Source organism: Hemicordylus capensis, chromosome 5 (assembly GCF_027244095.1).
Source record: "Hemicordylus capensis ecotype Gifberg chromosome 5, rHemCap1.1.pri, whole genome shotgun sequence".
Classification (NCBI taxonomy): domain Eukaryota; kingdom Metazoa; phylum Chordata; class Lepidosauria; order Squamata; family Cordylidae; genus Hemicordylus; species Hemicordylus capensis.
The window spans coordinates 86,315,991-86,321,990 of record NC_069661.1 but is presented as its reverse complement, the minus strand read 5'-3'; the positions used below and the strand labels follow the sequence as shown (position 1 = coordinate 86,321,990).

At 49.7% G+C, this 6,000-nt stretch overlaps 1 protein-coding gene across 1 annotated transcript in view; it reads left to right on the top strand.

Moving 5' to 3' along the window:
- The first annotated feature begins 4,260 nt into the window (after positions 1 to 4,260).
- ENPP6 (ectonucleotide pyrophosphatase/phosphodiesterase 6) overlaps positions 4,261 to 6,000 on the top strand; it is a 69,956-nt gene continuing 68,216 nt past the window's right edge. Inside the window, exon 1 of the mRNA XM_053251636.1 lies at positions 4,261 to 4,351. The gene's annotated coding sequence lies outside the window, so the exon portion shown is untranslated. The remainder of the gene's footprint in view (positions 4,352 to 6,000) is intronic.

The window sequence follows — 6,000 nt, the reverse complement described above, 5'->3', positions numbered from 1 at the left end:
GATAATCAAACCGCATGGCTGACATGTTACACAACTTTATGTTAATCTTGCAGCTTGGGATCTGGCTGGGGAGAGATGCATCCAAGCAGAAAATTAACAGGTACGGCTCAGAGCTGTAGCTAGGGGAGAGGGGGCCCATGTTCACCCCTCTCCCCAGCAGCCCCTTTGAGATAATGAAGAAAACAGGGTGGGGTGAGCTGGGGGCCCCTCAGGAGCTGGGGGGCCTTTAAACCCAACTGCTCAATTATAGCTATACTCCTGGTGCAGCTTCTCCAGTCACTTGCTTGTGATGCCCCAAGTGCTTCTCCAAATACTATCAGTATAGTATATGGCTGGAAATTCAAGAGGTCTCAGTCCAGCTACAATAACTTCCTACAGCTACACTTGATGGATTTCTGTCTGATGCATCTCTACAAGGCACAGTTCTTTCTTATGGAAGGATGAAAGGTGCACTCATGAGTAAAGCTGCAGGTCTGTTTGTGAGTAAGGGTGTGCTCTAGTTGTGAGTGAAGGTTGGGTTTTATTGGTGAGTAATTGTGTATTCCTCGTAGCAGCAGCAGTAGTAGTAGAGCAGCAGTAGCAATGTGCAGACCATCGGTCTTAATCACCCTTGTTATCCTCCCTCTTATGGAAGGAGAGCTGGTCTTGTGGTAACAAGCATGAATTGTCCCCTTTGCTAAGTATGATCCACCCTGGTTTGCATTTGAATGGGAGATTATATGTGAACACTGTAAGAATCCAAGATTCTCTACTCCCCCCTCTCCAGAATTATGAGCTGTTCTGGAGGTAGTGAAGCATATTCTTAAATGTTTGCTGCTATGTAACTTTTTTGTTGGTGTTGAAAAGCAGTATATAAATATATTTCAAACAACAAGACAAAGACAGAAGAAAAAAAGCCAGACCAGATTAAAGCCTGGCGTACAATTTAGCTCCCACCCCAACAATCACCTCATCGTCACCACATGGCAACCCAGAATCAGAAACAAAAACAGTTTTTTGCTCTAGCAAAATTGAAAACAGAAAGAAAGAAAGAAAGAAAGAAAGAAAGAAAGAAAGAGAAAGAGAAAGAAAGAAAGCAAGAAAGCATTCAAAGAAAAAGCAATAGGAAAGACCAAGGAGCAAGTCACACGATCGTCCTTCGCAGGCTGGGAGAATGCGGGGGGAGGCTGAACTTAACCTACTTTCCCCTCGGATGACCAAACCATCCGTCGTCAGCATGCCCCCCACATGCCCACACAGACGGCCCTGCTCTGTGCAGCTATGGAGCAGGGTGGAGGGGTCCAGGTCAGGAACTTGTTGCAGCTCCAGCTATCCCTCAGTGCAATGTGAAGCACGTGTATTGCATTGGGGATTCCTCCATGAGATGGACGCTCTATGCACCCATCTCTGTGACTCCTTGGGCTGCATGCAGCCCGAGGAATTGCACGATACCCAGTAGCCGGCGTAAGGGTGCAAGAGTACCCTTAACCTCGGTTAAGGGCCAGATTTGTTAAGGGGGTTAGGTGGGCAGGGTGTGGAGGGATCCATGAGGACCCACTTTGCTACTTCTCACTGCCAGTAGTGAGAACAGCTCCAAGTCTTAGGATGCAATGTGAGCATTATTTGTCTACGGTGGCTCCAACACAGATGGGACAGGAGCCAGTGGTGAGATTATAATGTACACGTTCAGTCACTGGAACAGACTGGAAAGCTTGAGCAGGAATTCACCGCTTTCACTCACAGCCAACAAGAGGTGTAGCCATTTAATCTGAAAGAGGAAACCCAACAAAGAGTCTTGTGCTATGTTAGAGACTAATTAAATCTTTATTGCTAGGTTGTATCCAAACTCTGCCTTGCACAAATGCCAACCACCTTCTACTCATGCTAGTATCTAAGAGGGAGGCACAATGCTCATCATTCCCTTTTCCTTTCCCAATCCCTTGCATCTTCCCACTCCCAAACCTGATCTGGAGGGTTAGATAACTTGGTTCTTTCACAAGAGTGTTTTTTTTTTTAAATGAATACTCACTGTGTGGACTTATCTCTTGCTAGGTCTGCCCCCAAACCAGAAAGCTGTTTCTAGCTGTTTCATGAAATCTGCAAGAAATTGGCTTAACAAAAAAGGGAGTGGCAGCAAGTTGGGGCATGGCTAAAAGAATACACTAACTAGATCATTAGGGTTCAGGGTTGTTGTTTTTTTACAAAAACAAAAAAAACCTATTACGTTAAAGAAGGGAAAGCATTATGTGCACAACATATTCTGATCATATGGTCTGGTTTTGGGGCAGCCTAGATTTGTTACCATCACTTGGCTGCTATTCTAAGGAAACCCCACCCCACTAATAAACAGTGCAAGAAGTTTGCACCAAGCCTTACTCTGTAAGTGCTCACTCAAGTGTACATGGAGTGCATTCATTGGGAGTCCGCTGATAAACTGGAAACAACCCTTTCACTTCTTCCCACTTGACACATGGTTTCAGAATGCCTGCCTTAAGAAGAAGAAGAAGAAGAAGAAGAAGAAGAAGAAGAAGAAGAAGAAGAAGTAGGCCTGGCAGAAGATACTGAGGCCAGTGGCATAGTGGGACCGCTGGCGGCCTATGTGTGGCAAGCGCCGCGCAGCCCCACTGACCCCGCCCCTGCATCTGATGTCAGATGCTGGGGCCACACACCCCACATCTGACATCAGACGTGGGGGCGTGGTCTGGCCGAACGGAACCCGGAGGCTCCATTCGGCCGAGAGAGACTCTCAGTTGCGCTTTAACTGCTGAAGGGGCCGCACGGCCCCTTTGGCAGTTAAACGAAGGCTGGCGCTGCTTTCACAGCACAGCCCAGGAGCGGCTCTTCCCTGCAGGGAAGAGCCGCTCCTGGGCTGCGTTGCGAAGGCAGCGCCAGTCTTTTAGCTCCTGAAGGGGCTGTGCGGGAGCGGCTCTTCCCTGCCTTTGCAGGGAAGAGTCGCTCCTGGCTGTTGCTGCGAACGCAGCGCCAGTCTTTGTTTAGCTCCCGACGGGGCCGCGTGGCCCCCACTCAGGAGCTAAACTAGCTTCCCTGCATCTGACGTCAGACGCGGGGGGCATGTTGGGGCCGCTCTCGTGGCCCCTGATTGGTCAGCGGCCCGGGTTCTTTGAACCTGTTGGCCCAATGGTGGCTCCGCCCCTGACTGAGGCTATTCTCACGGTTGGCCAAAAGTGGGCTAAGGGACTCTAGTCCACTTTTGGGTGAGCGTGAGAACCACCGGGCTCACAGGCAAGCCCAGTTTCCTCTAAGTGGGTAACCTGCTTAAGTAGCCCTCCCCTTAGACGTGGTTAGCGGAGCAAGTGCTCCGCTAACCCCGTCTATTTGATCGTGTATTGCTGTGGTGTGGCTCTGCGGCACGGCAACACATGAGGAGACCCCCGCCGGGAGGTTAAGCCCGCTCTCCCCGCTAACTCCATTCAGGCACTTCCCACTGCTTGTGAGAACCGCCTCATTGATCCACAAAGAAGCCCTGCTATTTCACTACATCAAGTAGTAGAACAATAAATATAAAACATAACTGAGTAAAACATAACTGAGTAAAATAAAAATAAAAATATAAAGCACTAGAATGCTATTTGCCTCATTTCTGCGAGCAGAAACTGCTGAGTCAGCACTCTGGGCTTCCTGGAAGCTACAGCTCCGACTGCCACCATAGAGGCCTGGAACAATGTTGCTCCCAGAGAGAGAGAGAGAGAGAGAGAGAGAGAGAGAGAGAGAGAGAGAACGCCTCAGGAAAACAGAGAGGCAGCTGCTGGTATACTCACCACAAACTCTACTCTCTGTCTTCCAGGGTAGATGATAAGATCCCTTCCTCTCTCTTCTCCTTAAGCTGGTGTTCGCATAGGCGTAACGATAGGGGGGGCAGGGGGGGCACATGCCCCCGGTGCCACTCTGCTTGACCACGTGGGGGGGGGGGGCGCCAAAAAGAGCCCCTGCCTTTCTGTTTAAAAAATTTTTTTGGTTTGAAAAAAAATTTTTTTTGGCGCAGCAGGCAGTGGGAGGCATTGGGCAGTCCCCCTCCCCCTCCCCCTCCCCAGGTCCCAGCGCCCCCCATTGCTCTTGGCGCCACCGCAGCTGCCGCTTCGCTTCCGGCGTCCTGGGTGGGACCGTCATTCAACAACATCACATCATCAGTCCGTTGACGTGGCGTCCCCGCCTCATGGCACCCCCCCCACCAGTCGCGCATGCGTGTCTGGCCTCACGCAGCGACCACGAGGCAGGAGACTGCAGCGCTTTGTGCAGCAGCAGCACAGGAATGGAGGAAGAAGAGGATTCGAGGGCCTGCCGGCTGCCTGCCTGCCCTATCATCACCAGTGCTGTGCCACAACAAGCAAAGCAAGCCAGCGTTACAGACAAGGTGTGTGTGTGTGATGATCATTGATCTTTCTTTATTATTTTGAAAAGTTTGCTCAATGCTATGCTCTCTCAAAGCAGAGAGTGGGCACCGGCGTCGAAGGTCCCCCAGCGCAGCGTGCCTTCCTCAGTGGCTTGTGTGCTGTTGTTGCGTCGCATTCTTCAAAGTGGACCGCACCTTTGTTTTCGCGGCGGCGGGAGTCGGGACTGAGACATGGGGAAAGCAAGGCGAGGGCCGAGGGCGAGGGGTTTGTTGCTGGGTCTGAGAGGGGAGAAGCAAGCAGGAGATCCTCTAGTGGAAGTTACTTCTGCTTCACCTGCTGCCGCCGCCTCCACCACCAGCCAGTCACCTCGGCCCCCCTGCCGCCGCTGCTGCCACCACCGCTGCCTCCTACCTCCGCCCCGTCGTCGGGCTCCTCCGGGCCCATGTCTGCCGGGAGTGATGGCGGCAGCAGCAGCAGCGCCCCGGCCCCTTTCCCTCACGGCAGTGACCTGGCCCTTAAGAACAAGAGAAGGAGCTCAAACGGCGTCTCAAACGGCTCTACCCGGCCGTGGACGAGCAGGAAATGCCGCTGCCCCGCTCCTGGAGCCCGAAGGACAAATTCAGCTAGCTACATCGGCCTCTCTCAGAACAACGTGCGCGTCCATTACAAAGGTGAGAGGAGGGGGCGACCGACGAGGCCGATGTTGGGGTGTAGTGTGTGTGTGAAAGATCAGAATAGGTATTTCACCTCTGAGACCTTTACTCCCCCACTTCTGCTTCCCCAGGTAACCGATCCCCCCCTTTTAGGGAGCAATTGTATTTTTAGAAGGAACCCCACAAGGTTTCTTCAGCTGATCAGTTCTCTTGTTGAATAACAGCTTGGGGTCAGGGAAGGAGAAAAGCAAGTCAGTCAGTGTGACGTGTCCAATTAAAAATAACCAGTTAGGGCAAGAAATGTGTGTTTGTTTAGCAAGAGAGCAAAGGACAATAGAAGGTGGAAGAACAACAAACGATAAACTACTAAGCATGGAAAAGACTGAGTGAGGGGGGAAAATTAGAACTATTGTTTCTAGGAATTTGTCATGTGTAATATCGGATTAAGAATAACCCTAAAATATAGTTTGTGTGAGAGATTGTTTCTGATATTCATGAGGGGCAAGTAATGGTTGGAGAAAAGTAACAAAATATAACAGGAATTGAATTTTCTGATGTGCTGAGGATTCATGGGACAGCTGATATTTTCCTCCTACAATTTTAACTAGAAATGACATACCAAATGAAATGCATTTAAGTAAAAGCAAAATAACATTGGAGGCAGCTGGTAAGTGCTTGTTGTTAGGACTATGCTATTAAAACTCAAAGCATATGAGTTCATGCTGATCTAGAAAAAACACAATTCTGCTGTTCTATATTAAGTCCTCTTCTGAATTGGTTACCAAAGGCAGACTTTGGATAGATAATCAGAAGAATACAGACAGAGGGCAAAGTCTTAAAAAAATTACTCCACTTTTTTGTAGAAGCAAACCAAGAAGGCTTATAAAAATAAGGTACAGTATACAGAATCTTCCTGCTTTGTTCTCACAACAACCCTGTCTTGTCAAAACCAACTTGATAGCACAACAAGCCACACCAGGGCTACCAACTTTCCAATAAGCCTCTGTAGCTGTCCT